The sequence below is a fragment of the Coregonus lavaretus genome (assembly GCF_964263955.1).
Source record: "Coregonus lavaretus genome assembly, chromosome: 23".
Taxonomy (NCBI): domain Eukaryota; kingdom Metazoa; phylum Chordata; class Actinopteri; order Salmoniformes; family Salmonidae; genus Coregonus; species Coregonus lavaretus.
The window spans coordinates 21,718,628-21,736,127 of NC_140010.1; positions in this window are offsets into that span (position 1 = coordinate 21,718,628).

Here is a 17,500-nt window from a genome sequence, read left to right on the forward strand (position 1 = left end):
AATCTGAACTAAGAACAGATATAGCCCCTGGTTCACCCCAGACTTGACTGCCCTTGACCAGCACAAAAACATCCTGTGGCGTACTGCATTAGCATCGAACAGCCCCTGTGATATGCAACTTTTCAGGGAAGTCAGGAACCAATATACACAATCAGTTAGGAAAGCAAAGGCTAGCTTTTTCAAACAGAAATTTGCATCCTGTAGCGCTAACTCCAAAAAGTTTTGGGACACTGTAAAGTCCATGGAGAATAAGAGCACCTCCTCCCAGCTGCCCACTGCACTAAGGCTAGGAAACACTGTCACCACCGTTAAATCTACGATAATCGAGAATTTCAACAAACATTTTGTTACGGCTGGACATGCTTTCCACCTGGCTACCCCTACCCCCCCCCCCCTCACCCAAATTCAGACAGCTGATGTTCTGAAAGAGCTGCAAAATCTGGACCCCTACAAATCAGCTGGGCTAGACAATCTGGACCCTTTCTTTCAAAAAAATAGCCGCTGAAATTGTCGCAACACCTATTACTAGCCTGTTCAACCTCTCTTTCGTATCGTCTGAGATCCCCAGAGATTGGACAGCTGCCGCGGTCATTCCCCTCTTCAAAGGGGGTGACACTCTAGATTCAAACTGTTTCAGACCTATATCCATCCTGCCCTGCCTTTCGAAAGTATTTGAAAGCCAAGTTAACAAACAGATCACCAACCATTTCAAATCCCACCGTACCTTCTCCGCTATGCAATCTGGTTTCCGAGCTGGTCATGGGTGCACCTCAGACAAATACCTAGATGTCTGGTTAGACTGTAAACTCTCCTTCCAGACTCACTTTAAGCATCTCCAATCCAAAGTTGAATCTAGAATCGGCTTCCTATTTCGCAACAAAGCCTCCTTCACTCATGCTGTCAAACATGCCCTCGTAAAACTGACTATCCTACCGATCCTTGACTTCGGCGATGTCATTTACAAAATAGCCTCCAACACTCTACTCAGCAAATTGGATGTAGTCTATCACAGTGCCATTCATTTTGTCACCAAAGCCCCATATACTACCCACCATTGTGACCTGTACGCTCTCAAAGTGTACAAAATTCATGCATTCAGCTGTTGAAATTCCTCCTTTTTTTTGCCAGTGGAGGATGCCCCCGGACTCCCCTACTGGCTTTGGGCTAAGCCCCCAATGTCTTCAAATCCTAGAAACGCTCTGATATGAGATATGCCACACACACACACACACACACACACACACACACACAGAGAGAGAGAGACACACACACACACTCACATGTAGTGCTGTGCTGTGATGGATTCATTCTGTTCTTCGTCCTCCCACACCAAAAGGCTTTTATAGTCAGTGTGGTTGGGTCACTCTACTGTATCTTTAAAAAAATAAATCCACAGATCGACTTAGACCTCTAAAATTGTTCAGCTTTAGCTTTGTTGAGGAAATGCACCCAGAGGGGGTCTGAATGTGTATCACAGAGCTGACGTGAATAGTGCAACAGCAAATGCCTTTTGACATTTCATTAATTGATAGCATCCAACTACCATGCTATCCACCACCATGCCTTGATAAATGACGGTCCACACATTTTATCTCTTATGACAGTGTCGTATATGATGAATGGTGGTAATATTGCTGATGAACAAAAAGTCCGTTATGCTGCATCGTGTCAGAAGTTTTTATTCATACCACGAGGTTACAGCATAAATTCACAGACACGCGTTGCCTGGAGAACGCCTCCCAGATTGTTATGGCCGTTCTGTCGTCTCATCGTTTAACTCCTATTTATAAACAATGCAAAGGGAGGGGCTACTCCCTCTTCTGGCCAATTTACAATACACTTCCTGTCTATTATATGTTACATTATACTAACAACCAACATTCCATTTCGTCATGAAAAACATTTAACAAAGGCATAATCTTCAGATACGATATTCCCCCCTTTCGAGACGAAATAAACGTCTCGAAAACAAACAGAATAAGATTATGACTATTAATCATTTATCTCATTGAATATTCTTAACCTTAAACCCAAAAACATTCTCCTCTAGAGTGTAAATACCTTTCTATGAAATACCTGTTTATGAAGTGTGAATACATTACTATGACATATGAACAACTGTTTATGAAGTATGAACACATTACTATGAATTATGAATAAATCTCTATGGAGTGTAAATACATTACTATGAATTATGAATATATCTCTATGGAGTGTGAGAGCGAAAAACTGTCCAGCAGCCATCCATCCATATCAATCAAGACAGTAAAATTCTCTCACCGTCCCTCTGCCCCAGGCAACCACCGTCGGTACTCCAGATAACCTCATAACTCATGTAAATGCATTTGAAACTATGATGTAATTAAATACCCATGTAAACAAAATCCTATCCATAAATATCCACTCTCAGGCTGGTCAACCCATAGGACCTGAAAGGGAATCTCTCCCTGCTTAAACATTCTGTCCCTAACCCCATCGAAACAAACAAAAGCATCTACGATCCTCATCTGCATTCAATAACCTCAAACATAATTATACTGAAATCAATACCTAAGAATATGACACAATTATGTATTACACATCAAATATGTCTATATTTCATTGCAGACACTGGAATGTAGTCCACTACACTTCATCTCCCTGTAATGTCCTCTTCCAATGGACTTGTTGATGATGGAATCAGCCACACCCTCCTTGTTTCCTCTCCTCCAGTCATATTGTCTTTGTTTGAGTATTCCAATCTCCACATGCTTCTCCCACATGCCTCTGGAATGACAAGAAAATAAACGACCAAACAGTATCCTTTGCAAAACAACCACTTTCAAATTAAACCTCCATTTCACCTAAGAATTTAAAAAATGATACATAAATGATGCATGAATCACATTATCCATTCCCCCCATTGATTCATAAATCACACTAAAAATCATACTAATATTGAAAAACCAATTTGAAAAATCATAAAATAATCCAAAATGATATTTATCCCTCAGTTCCACTTGTCCATCTTTATCCAGATCAGGAACAGTCCACACCGGCATCTGAGTGTTGTCTCCAGGCACCACGTCTCCAACCTATCTCAATCTCATAACTTTCTCAAAAATCAGTACAAACATCACACAGTGTTATCAAAGCTTATTATCTTCCCAAATGTTACACCATACCATGAATGAAGTCCCCCCTTCTCCCTTAAACTTATTCTTCAATGATAGGCTTGAAGACTATGACATGTCGCCATGTGTCTGCTAAATGACCAAAATGTAAATGTAATGTCACCCTTTTAACCCTAGATTTAGCTGTATCCAATGCTATCCCTCTTATAATGGTAAAACCTCATATGGAAGCTTCAACGTTGACCTGTAACAACATCCTATCCCCATAGGGTAAGAATATACTCTATCATAATTTCCCCTTATCCTCTAAAATTCCCATAGTCACATTGTCAGTCAAAAGCTAATCTTTTAACCATCAAAGTCCTGCTCTTCTTACTACCTGATATATAAAAAGTAACCTATTATTTGTCATTACTACCCTTAAGGTCATACTTATCCAAAGTTATCATCTAACATCCCAATCTGATCTTTCCATAAACATACCCCTTACCTCATATGTTTCATTAGAACAAACAACTTTTAGCCCTCAATATTTCACCTGAATACTTCAGAGTTTGCAATTACCTGATTTTACTTTCCCTCTAACCAATGCTCATAGGGTAATCCCTTCACCCAAGAACACTTAAACCCTACTGGTCTGACAACTACATTATTTTATCGGTCAATGACTGTTGCCGATACCACAGTCATGACAAAGCATAACATTTACCCACACCCGTCAGAGGCCGCGCGACCGTCTAACACGTCTTGGGCTGGCATCCCCAACAGACATCAACCCTCAAGATTCCTCACTGACCCCACAGAATGAGTTAATCTATCTCTAATTTCCACAACAGAGGAACGAGCAGCACTGATCAGATGCCCCCCCCCTCTGTCATCAAAATCAAAAGACCTCATCCTGCAGCTTCCATGACGAATCTCTCTTCTCCATTTCAGATTAATCTATATTGTTTCTATTAATATCGGCTCTCCTTTTTTAACCCTATTCGTAATAACCTAAACCCCTGAGTCTCTCTTGCTGCCTCCTTCAATTTCAGAAAAGTTGTTGTCATCCTTCCTACATTTGCTATTACCATCGTATCATTAATCCCTTCCAAAGTTACCATTAAAGTAGTTGATTTAGCTGCTGTATTAACCCTAATTACTTCTAGTGCAAAATTTCCCATATCCTATGTGTATTATTCACTGTTGGAGTGACTACTGTCCATTCAGTTCTACTCCTCCTGAACTCCCTCAATGACTGTGAAAACTTCCACAGACTTCAAATCTTCCATTATAAGCGTTACTTTATGAATTACATTGCCCGTTAACCAATAATTCCTAACCGAAACAAATTCTAATGCTTGCCCTAAATAAGTACACATATATTCTCCCTAACCTTTCTCTATAATATTACGCAACATAAGTGAACAGTCACTCCTAACCCTATTCCAAACTATACCTCCTTCTACTCCTGGTCCTGATAACAATACTTATTCTCCATAATTATCTCTCCATATGAGAGAAACGTCCCCATCTTAAACCCTAATAAGTATTTTTCCCCCTAAAATTGGTGCTGTATTGGTTCCCTTATAATCAAATGCAATATGTTTATGACTTTAATACCTATCAATGTTGAAAGAGTTAAATTGCTTCTCCCTGTTGTTATAATAGACTGAAGTGTTAATGTCCTTAGTTACTCCTAGTTTTCCCCAAAGGAAAAAAAAATGGTCTTTGCTTGTACTTCCATCTATCACCACTAGTGTCACTTTTTCCCCCTTTCAGTTCTACCTCTAAACTTTAAACTTTTGATTACACAAAATACACCTATAATGACATTGATCTCCCTGCTGGAAACTGTAAATATAGATACTCAATCACCCTCAATCTTCTCTTATCATTCAGCAACACATACTTTCTCAATGCATCTGCTCCTAACCGATCTAAACTCCTCCCCTATCTTCCCACTAAACGTTAAAATGTCCTTCCTCACTGTTCTCTCTCTGTCTTACTACTAACTTTGAAACTTAGCTTACTGTCTCAGAGTTCCTTCACCCCTAGTTCTCCTAACCTATTTTAATCTAATCTTTTCTCTCATAACATTTAAAACCTTTTCCCCTGATTTATTGACAAAATCTCTTACCACCAAATTTTAGAATATGTGATTGGGAAAGTTCCCCACCTGCTTCTGACTCATTACACACAGACTTGGCAAAACCGACTAAACACCTTTTAGCCTAACCTCAAATCTCTTAGTGTAAGAATGTAACCCAAAATAACAGTCACCCCTATTAAGTTTTTTCCCAGACAGATTGTCTAACAGGCAATCTAATACATTATCATCCTTCCTATGATATTTATCTTTTAAGCAAATGATTCCCCAAAAACCCTACTTTTTAAAATAGTCTCCCAGACAGTCAGTCGTCTATTGTGCCTCTGATTGAATACTTCAATTTACACCATGCATCTCTTCCCACAATGTCATTGGTATATTGTCTCTTTTAATTCCTATTTGACTTCTATAGCAGAGCTCAATTGATTCCCTAAGAGTATTTAAACTGTTTTACTACCTCAAATCCCTATCCTAATTAGTTTACCTTACAGAGTGATATGTTTAACCTCTTTAGACTGAACCCAGATAAGTTTTCCCCTATTCACTATCACTTCTAATTGTCGGTTGTTTCAACTGTTAGCTATTTTCTCTTCTTCTCTAATCAAGGCTCTCAGCAATGCACCCATTCCGGATATTCTCGGCACTCTAGAATATTTAGTGTTCACCTGAAGCACAGGTGATCTTCACTTGCTCGTTGATCTTCCTCTGTTTCTTCTTCTCCAATTCTGTGTCTGTCCAGAAACTGACCGTCGATATGGAACATCTGGTCCCCCCTTGGTTGGTACAATTGCCTTTGATATTGTTCAGTTAAAGCTGTAACAGTGATTGTTGATTTGATTCCCTCTGATTCTTCATAACCAACACTTATTTTCTCCTTCTCCAACTCTTGGGATTATTTTCTCAGCAGATTTTCTTGATCTTGTTCCTTCTCGTCGTTGACATATCAGTATTCTTCAAAAGGTTATCTTCTAAGTTCTGTTCTTGAAATATCATCTTCCATCATCTTCTTACTTTTCTTCATCAGAACTCGAATATCTTGTCTTCTTCTTCGTTCAACTTTCATCCGAGATCAAGTCTCCAGTATCCTTCTTTCCTCTCTTGCCACTTCCTTCTGATCACAGAGTCATATCCACCCATGACCTCTCTCAATCACTCATCTTCATCCTCCTCATCTCCTTAAGTTCCCAGACATCCCATTTTCTTCAGTCTTCTGAATTCATCTTCATCGTTGTTTCTGCTCGTATTCATCTTCATCTCTGATGCCATAATCACCCTGCTAGATGATCATTGTAAGCTGAGAATAAACATCCCTAAGCTCTACTTTTTAAACCTATCTTATCGCTGACATATTTTAACAATTTTTGTTTGAGAATGAAGGGCAACTTTTGTTTCACTTGCCGGATAACCTAGCAACACTTTAATTAAAGGATTACCCCTATTTCCACCCGTGAAATGACTCTCATAGTCCTGATATCTTTTTCCCCATTGTAACACCCTTTTATATTCCTTTATTGTGAACTATCTTATTCTAGACTGTATAAGTTATATAGGCTTCCCCCCTTAAATTATTAATATAACCCTAACAACCTTCAAAAAAATAAAACATAAAAATTGTTTTTTTTTTTTTTTTTTTTCCTCCTCCCAAAAAAAAAATAAATAAAAATAAAATAAAATAAAATATGAATATTAAAAACATTCAATTAAATGCCTTATTCAAAAACCCTTTAATTAAAAATAAAAACCCATTAAAAACTCAATTAAAAATTATGAATAATTTAAAACCAAGTTTTTATTCCTATATCACCAATTTATCAATTAGTGTTGAGTATATTACCACAACCCATCAAATGCAAGTTAGTCATCTTCAGACTAAAATACCCCTAAACAAAGCCCTTAACCCCTTGCTCTATAACCCCTAATTATCATAAATTTAAAGAATAATGTCAGTACCTGATTTCCAATCGAACTGCAATCCAGCCCAGTGATGCACATAGCTTCCAAAATGTAACTTTTATTGAAATAGAATTTGCCAAGCCCCTTGTAAAATCGTCATAACATCACATATCCTGTTAGGGAAAGATTTTGTAACCATAATCAGTACCAAAACCTTTTTTTTTTGACTTGATCCTCTGCCACGTGACGTGATCACTTCCTGTATCTCCTCGCTCCTCCCACTTAGCGTTCCTCTCATATGACAGAAGAACAAAGACACAACATAACATTTTAGTCGTTAATGCAGTCACTGAGTATTTCCAACCATTCAATATTCGTTTGTTCTACATGATTCACTGTAAGACTTTAACTCAGGACTAATTATAGATCGCCCAAAAACCTTTTTATTTTATTTTAATCCGTTATTTAATTATTTAATTAAATGTATTATAATCCGCTACCATATATCTAATTTATAAATTCAATAGGCTACAAAGCAAGTTTCATCTTCAACCAATCTCTAAACTAGAATACTCGTGCTAAAATCTCTCTGTCTGTGTGTTTCTCCGTCTCCCTGCAGCCCCCATGTGTTGTTTTGCAGAATCCCACGCATGCGCAAATATCATTTATTACATAGATCGCTCCAAAACATTTCATTTAATCTTAATCGTTTTATTTTAATTAATTATACTCCGTCAACATATATTTGATCTATAAATGTACTACATCGCCAAATAGTTTAACGTTCACATAACAGTTACTTTAACGATTTTAAAAGTCGTGTTCACCTCTCTCTTCCGGTAGCCCTTACCCCTGAAAAGAAGCCTGAAACAATCACATGACCGTACTGGCCACCATTTTGTTCCGTCGCCTCAGCACGACCGCATGTCGAAGATTTAGTGCCGTAAACCAAAACGTGTCATAATCTCGTGTCATAAACTCCCCCTTTCTGTAGTGTAGTGTCGCAAAATTAAACGCATGCGCATAACCATTCAAAAATACTTTTCACCGTGGAAGAAAGATTCTCTCTTCTCTCTCCCCAAACATAATAACAGTCCAGCTGTAATTCCCATTTCCCCCTTATAATCAAACAACATTTAACAGCGCTCACAAAACATACAACCTGACTTACAAACACATAAACAAGTTTAAGAGACTTTCACCCGTCGCAACGGAATCTCTAAGGATATCCGTTAGCATGTAGCACGCAATACAATTAGCATTCAACCTTAGCAGCTAGCTTAGCCTACGGTACATCGTGACACAAAACACAATTAGCACTAGCCTCCACCCCAGCCACCATGATGTAGCATGATTCACAGCCTCAAGCCTTAACAAAAATTAGCCTTTAGCCTCAAGCCTTAGCATTTAGCATTTCGCCACGATGTACCACGTGACCCGAACCATACAATCAAGCCTTAGCAACGAGGCACCACGTGGCCTGAAACAATCCAGCCTTAGCTTCAGCCTCTAGCCAACAGCAGCCTACTACACAAATCAATATCCTGCACCGTGGCCAAATAAATAATCGTCCAATTCTCCCCGTCTAACTTTATGCTGCCTTGAAAGATGAATCTCATATCAAGCGGTTATCCCCAAACCAATTTCCCGTCGACCAGAGGAGGAGTATAACATAGCTACAACCATTCACTTCATAATTCCCGCTTAAGAAATCAACCTGCCAAAGCCTAACACTTCACACAGGATTTGTAGCCCACTTAATAACAATAATAATTATTATTACAAGTCGCCTCGTTTCGAGGTCTTTTCCGTATTCCCGGTGCCCTAATTATGCAGACGTCTTCCAACCTTTATTCTCTACTAACCCATTGTCACCCGTTACCAATGAATTATACACGTTCAATACTTAAATCCTACCGTTTAATGCTCTAAATTCCAATTAACTGTCGTTTCCGATGAAATAAATTTAGCAGACTTCAGTCGACCAGCAACAAACACCACCTGAGGCCAGGTCATATGGAACATCCCCTCAATGTACACAAGTCATATCCAATCTACCAAACTCCGAAGCGGTAAGAACACACTCACCCTTTTTCGGCCATGCTTCAGAGAGAGTTAGGCCGGCGGTTGACTGAAACAAAGAGGAGACGCAAACCCGTGCCCCACGTTGGGCGCCATTATGTCGTATATGATGAATGGTGGTAATATTGCTGATGAACAAAAAGTCCGTTATGCTGCATCGTGTCAGAAGTTTTTATTCATACCACGAGGTTACAGCATAAATTCACAGACACGCGTTGCCTGGAGAACGCCTCCCAGATTGTTATGGCCGTTCTGTCGTCTCATCGTTTAACTCCTATTTATAAACAATGCAAAGGGAGGGGCTACTCCCTCTTCTGGCCAATTTACAATACACTTCCTGTCTATTATATGTTACATTATACTAACAACCAACATTCCATTTCGTCATGAAAAACATTTAACAAAGGCATAATCTTCAGATACGATATTAGAAAAATTATATTATAGTTATTATGACAGCAAAATAACAAAATAGTATTCTCTATTACAGCTTTACTGAGTCCAGCAAATACTATTGATACATTTCTCCAAACCAAAATGTGGCATATTTACTTTGGGTGCTGGAAATGGTAAATTATGTATTTATCTTATTATATTGTCCGATATCTCTGGCAGGAAATACCTGCATTGCAGTGAAATATTCATTATTGCATACTTGGCTATAGGAAACAAATCCAATGTTGAGGTCAGAGTTGCCATGGAGTCTATGCTGTGGAATCATGGCTTTGTTTAGAACTTTTGGAAATTTAGAATCCAACAGCTACACCGCTCTTCAATCTAGAGGATTATCTTGCAGCAGTAAATGTGTTTTATTATTATGCGAAACACAATTACATATATGGCCTTCAGCAGTTCAGGCTTAATCAAAATGAAGATGGCCAATGTATGAGACTATAGAGAAGAGAAGGGACTGTCAATGTGAGAGAAAAGACCTTGCTGTATAATTGTCCAGAGTGAGAGAAATTAGATTGGCAATCAGTGTCTCTCTACTGCATCTCCATCGCTCTAGCTCCTGGGTATTTGCCACTTTCTCTCTCCTTGATGTTAGATGGTAATACTCACCTAGTCATCGTACAGGTGCAGGAGAGGGAGCAGCCACACAGTCACACAAGACCTTGTCAGGATCACTGGAGACTGAGGAGATTGGTCCTGGAGCCACTGTGAGCCGGAGCCAAGGCACTGGCAGTGGCAGCAGCTGGACATAGTGTCACATTCTTTTCCAGACCATTCCACTCAAGTAAATGTTTCATAGCGTGTCCCATCTGTTCCATCTTACAAGTTTGTGTATTCAGTCAATCAGTGGTGCTGTCATGACGCTGCTCTTTAATAGTCTTGCTTTGTTTTGTTTTTGTGTGTGGATTGGGATGTTATGGGATGTTTTCTTCCGTATCATGATCTTGCTCCTTGGAATTAGAATAGACAGAGATGTCAACTAGAGCATTTTCTTGTTGTTGTTGTCCCAACACCAAAATGGAGAGTGTAAAATAGGGGTGCCTTTGTGCAATACCACAAGTTAAAAAGCTATTAACACTGTTGAACGAGAAAGAGAGAGAGGGTAGAGAGTGAGATAGTCGGTGGGGGTATCAGGGGGAGTCCAAAGTGGAGTCAGAAAGGTGATATCATGTACCTGGCGGTTCCATCCTCTTGGCAATAACAATCTATCAGGAAAACTGCTTGGTTATTCATGCCGTCTGGTCCATCCCACATCTGAATACATGCAAGAGTGAAACATACATCACTTATCTCCCTGTGAGATTTTTCGAGGTCTAGAAACGTGTTCACCTCACAGCTGGTCTTCAGAGATAAGCCTGAAATCAAAACACATGAAAACTGTTTTTTTAATTAGAACAGCAAGCTGGGGTGAAACTCCTTTTGGGAATGTTATTTTGGTGATAGCCAGGTCAGAGGATGTTTATTATAGAGTTGTGTTCTTCTGAGTCACAGTGATGTCGTTAAGGAGAGGTGTCAAACTGTTTTAGATCTAATTTTTTTAAATGTACGTAAAAAACACATGGGAGGCTGCTCTGTCATGAGTGAGTTTACTTACTAAATCAAGCATCTACCGTAAGTAATGTCTCCACCTGTGATTAGTCATAGGCAATGTGAATACTTTACGTTTCCATCCCCTCCTATCTCTGTTAGTCTGCCTGTTGAAATTCATCTCTGTACCCCGAGGCCTGTCCATTTCTTCAGACCAACTGGCTATCTGCTGTAACTGAGAGCCCTGCTGCCGGTCTCAACACATTTACATTGCACACTTTCCCTCTCCCCCTTCTTCCTCTCCTTTCAGTAGACAGAGAGAAAGTGAGTCTCTAGAGGGTTGGTTTCCTGGCCTCCATGTCGCCATGGCAGGCTGTTGTCCTGTGGCCCTCATCATATCAAGTATCCTGCTGTCACCTTCTCTCATTCTATATTCACCTCATTACCTCACATTAGTCCTTATGTTTAAAGTCATTAATCACTTGTGAGATCTGATGGTATGCATTTTCTCATTATATATTTGCTCTATATTCATGACCATGCATTTGTATGAAGGAACATAACTCCTCTTAAACCACATCTTTAGATATGTTTCTTGTTATCGTTCTATTAAATCATGTTGGAGAGATGAAATCAGATGTTATTGATTGGGTGAAATATCTTGTTACAATTTTCATGTGCTTTTTTATAGCCATCCAACATAATAAATTGCTAATTAAATAAATCAAATGCTCCCTATTTTCTGTGCCACTCAATATGTATTGCCAGGGACAGGCAGTTATACAGTGGCCCCTGCTATAAATCTGCTGACATAAGAGCAATATAAATCAAATGCATTATTGCGCCTCAATGCCCAAGGCTCCAGCTCCCCTGAATTTTCTCATTCACTTCCCAGACAGAGCTGGAGGAGGATTTTTACATTCCAAGATGATAAGAATGGACAGAACAAAAGGCTGCCCTGCTTAGGAGGAGAAAAATTGCCTTTTTATCAGCTGCAAATTGTTGGGGAGACTGCATTTGGGGACTATAAATGGAATTGGTCTATAGTACAGCCAGCGTGGCACCATGGGAGAAAATACGGTTCAACGTCCGGCCATTGATATCTTGTGTGTGTGACCACCACTTGCTCGTTGAGGATATACTGTACACCTTGTCCCAAAACCTGTGTATGCTGTTGGAAAAAGTAACCTTGTGTCTATATACTATTTACAGCTTTACTTTAAGCATTTCTGTCCCACAGAAGGATTAGCCTAACAACATTTATTATTAGTGGTGTCGAAGTCAACCAAAAAATCTCCAGTGCTCCTCATAACTACATAACTAAGTAAAGTAATCTGTTAATATTAGCCAAACTCTTTTCATAAATAAGTAAAGTAATCTGTAAATATTAGCCAAACTCTTTCACGAATTCTGACGTAAAAGATCCAAGGGAAATGTAAATGACGCATACATTCCTAAAATATGACACTGGTAGCTGCATAGAGACCCACTGGTTAATATACTGTCGTGAGTCATCATGTTTTATTCTCAGTCATGAATATAACCAAATGAAATGTAACCTTGTCCATCAACATGACTTGGGTGCAACAGCAAAGGAAGACCATGAAGCCAAGGCCATTTGCAATGTGTTTCTCCTCCCCAGGTGATTGTTATGTGACTGTCTCTGCCCAACAACAGCGGAAAGAGCAAATGCTCAACCTTGCACTGAAGAGCACTGGTCTTTGTTGCCTATTTGATATCTCATAATGACAGTGAATATCCTTTACTGTGAGTGTGTTGTTTTAGTTTTCTCAAATGATCCTCCTATTTACAGCTATATTGTATACAAAGCACTTGTTTGTCTCTGTTGTGGCTCGGCCTCCGTCTGTCGTCATGTTAGCACATATGTAACACAGTTAAAGTGTGTTATTTGCCTCCTTCCTTTCCTGCCTGAGAAGGATTTCATTATCTCTGCAGCGCCGCTTCGTTCAGGGCATCAGCGTGTAACCAACTGTGACCCCAGTGTACACTACCCACATGATGGCCTTTCAGATAACTGAAAACGGTTTCACTTCTCCTGCAGATAACAGCACAACTGCTGGGAAATAAAGTTAGGAGGCTTAAGAGCACGCCGCTTGCTTTAGGGAAAGGCGAGGTCAAGATGAAGATATGACTACCACGGCAGGCACACAGCTGTGGATGAAGTGCTCGCTGGAGGTGGGGAGAAATGGCTGAAGATTGAAGATAATGCCACCACTGTGTTGGTGGTGGGGCGGACATATAGTAATACTCATCACTCACAACTGGTCATCTTGGTGCTTTTTCTGGTACAGTGTTGTGTAAACCTAACACAGTACTTGAAGTCTTGAGTTTCTATACATTTCTATACTAAGGAGGTACAGATGTAAAGTGAGAGCAGCGCTGTGTAGGTGTGTCTTTGTTGAAGGGTGACATTTGACAGGACGTCTAGATCTGGATGACAGCGTGATCTATTCCATCCCTCAGAGGGTGATTAGAACTGGCACAAACCCCTGGTCCATCTGACAATCCTCATAGACACCATATTTAATTATGAACCTGACTATCCCCAGTGATTTATACCTTGATGGGGGAAGCAAGATGTATGTTTTGCATGATGATGGAAATGTGAACAGTATCTTAGCTGAATTGCATTCACGCAAATGCTTTGTTTGGCTTGCATGTTGTTTTTATTACTCAATAACTGCATCATATTATGTCTGAATGTTCCTATCATAATATCGCTGCTGTGTAGCCTAAAGTAGAAACAATATGGATCAATATGTTCTGCGACCTATATTGGAAAGCTATGCTCAGTGTGACGGCTGTAACTCACAGTAAAAAACCCTGCCGAACAAATATCCTTATAATTTATGCTTGTTAACACTCACTTTACATTATACACATGGTGATAAACATAATATATAAATAATGACGCAACGCATGGCTTTTGTTTCTTATATCCCATCCATAACTTTATTGCAGAAATGCCCAGTTACAGTCTTGACATTTGTTATTATCGTTTCTCTATGTTAAGTCGACGCATCACAGTCACTAGTATCTAACTTTATCATTTAACTAATATCATATCTACAAACAGTCAAAGTTCTAGGTAATGTCTTCTGTTTACCTCCGTGTCTCCAAAGTTACCGGCCCCATGTCTGCAGCATGGAAGCCAGCTGTGTTCTGGTAAAGGTCTTCTTCGGTGGGGTTTTAGGGTGGACTACAACCTGAAAAGGTTTATTGCTACCCACTACTGGATGTAGAGAACTAAAAGGGTGGAAATCCAAAAAGGAAAAACTAAAACGTTCAACTCCCTCTAATGTCCAAAAAAACATAATAGAAAACAAAAAAGTAATCCTCAAATTCACTCAGAGCCCTACACAGAACCGGGGACCTGAGAGGACGGAACTGTTCCAGCCAGAATTCTGTGCAGCTTCTCGCCTGTCTCATCCTTCAATCCCGAGAAGCGTTCAGCTGCAGATATGATATCAATCTTTCTTGAGTTCTTATTCACTCTGGCAGTGCAGTTTATCACCATAGCAATCACTACGATTCCGAGGGCTTCTGGATCCTGCACCTGGCGAACGGCACCCACAGCACTAGACTGCGGTGGTGACCATGGTGACCGACATACTTTCTTTCACTCTTTTCGCCGCATCGGCATAAGAGACAGCTCTTACCTTGGCGATCTCTGCCTCCTTCACCCTAAAAGGGCACTCGTGCATGTTCCCCACCATAATTCCAACATTCGTTGTCCTCTTCTATCTTAGCAAAATGATCACTAATATCCAGTTTCCTACAAACACTTGACACGTCCAAACGCTTTGCAGTTTACATTGTAATACCCTGAGAACAAATGCTCTCACAGGATAATTCACATAACCCATCTTAACGTGTGTACGGAGAGACTCCTCTTCAAAAAACGGTAGAACCGACACACTATCCTCCTTTCTTCCATTCACCATACGAGACAACCGACGAACACCAACTACTCCAGGAATTTCCAGAGAGACCCCAGAAATCACTCCCTTAATTGGTCCTCTGCTCCGGAAATGTAAGCAAGACACCTCTTTCCCCTTCATTCTGGACCTATGCGCTCTCTTTTTGCAGTTCCAACACACAGAAAATGTAAACAATTCCACTTCTGGTCACCCTCACGGACTCCACAGTACCCAATGCTTTCTTTTCCATCTTTGAAACATAAAACGGATCCCCCAGGTACATCTTCTTATCAATAAACCGCACTCCCACTACAAACAGACGCAGTAGGCTTAGTAATCGACTCGTTTTCCACTGTAATTTTAGCTCTCTTTATCCGACTTTTAGTGACAGTACTCCATCCAGTATTCTTATACATTTCTTCACTCTCATCTTTGCTAGAGCCATCAGACTCAAATTCGACCTCCGCTTCCGCCATTTTTGGTAAAGGAGGTCCGACCGGAATTCCGGAGGGACGTTGGAAACTGCCATCTCTCTGTTCACCGCGGGGTAACTCTCATGTTGAAATAGCAAAGTACCTGTCATACATTGATACTGTGTACTGTTAATGCTAAAATAACTTTATGTATTTAAAATCTGGAAAGAAGTAGAAGGTGCTCAACCAACGTGAGTAGATGTGCAACCTACAAATGTGTAGACATCATTGGACATGAAAGGCGCAACACTCACTCACCATTAAAAATACGTAGTTTTATCAATCTTTTAAACTTGTTCACATGGAAATTACTGAGTCACTAGTCTATGCTAAAGTTAAGAAGGCTATCCTAGCAAAATACAGTATCAACCCAAACACAATTTCTTCTCCCTGGAGATAGAGCCAGAGGAGCTCTATGTCCATTTGAAGGACCTTTATGGGAAGTGGGTGCAGCCCGCTAACAAGATTATGAATCAAATAGGAGAGACCATTATCTTTGAACAGTACCTCCGCATGCTGGTGCCAGAGCTGCAACTGTGGGTCAGGGAGCATGACCCGTCAACCTTTGCTAAAGCTGCAGCCCATGCCGACACCTTTGTGGCCTCCCCAACACCGAGCCCAACCCTGGGATTATGCCAAGTGACAAGCAGCCAAAGAACCCAGGAGACAATAAACACTGACCTTCCAGACCCCAAAGACCACACCAGCCATGGGTAAGCCTATCACTCCAAGGGATCATAATTTTAGTCAAGGTCCTGCCTCTAGGCCCCCAGGCAGAGTTTCCATGTGTTACCAGAGTGGTCAGGAAGGTCATACTAAGCCCATGTGCCCCAGGAACAATGCTAAAGTAGCCCAGATGTGTGTTGTGCCAATGCCCAAGTGCATTGAGCAGGGTGAGAATCCCCCTTTGCAAGATATTGCTGATTTAATCAATGGCTAGGAGGTCAGGGCACTGGTAGATACTGGCAGAATGCAGACTCTGGAGTAGAAGAAGTTGATTCCTACCCACATGTGGGACCAAGACTCAGAAGTTGCCAACTGGTGTGTCCATGGTGATGAGAAATATTACCCCACAGATGAGGTTTACTTGAACGTGCAGGGCCAGTCTTATCTCCTCAGAGTAGGCCTAGCGGACTCCTTGCCTTTCTCGGTGGTGCTGGGACAGGATCTGCCAGTACTGTGGGACCTTTTGCATCCTTGCTGTGCTTGTAATGTGGTCCTTATTAGAGCCAAAGCCAAGCATGCTGAGTTGCAGGCCCAGACCCTTAGCACCTTACCATTCTATCATTCAAAAGTTAAGGGAGTGCCAGGCAAGACTCACAAGTCCAAGAGGCAGTGCGGGGCAGACAGGTTCCAGCACACAGTGATCAAACCTCAACAAGACACAAGTCTAGACCAGTGTAGGCTCCTCAGAGGAGGAACGGGAGGATCATCCTCCTCAAGGACTTTTATCCAAATAAAAATAGCGAAACATTACAAAAGTTATCCTTTAGACAAAATGAAACTATACATTCTCGTCACCAAATAATTGATTAAAACACACTGTTTTGCAATGACGGTCTACAGTAGCATCAACAGCACTCTGTAGGTTACCACCATGGTGTAGCCGGAGGACAGCTAGCTTCTGTCCTCCTATGTGTACATTGACTTCAATACAAAACCTAGGAGGCTCATGGTTCTCACCCCCTTCCATAGACTTACACATTAATTATGAAAACTTCCGGAGGATGTCCTCCAACCAATCAGAGCTCTTGTAGCATGAACTGACATGTTGTCCACCTAATCAAAGGATCAGAGAATGAATCAAGTACTGAAAGCATAAGCTACAGCTAGCTAGCACTGCGGTGCATAAAATGTGGTGAGTAGTTGACTCAAAGAGAGAGAAAGACAATAGTTGAACAGTTTCTTTCTTCCAAATTTAAGGAG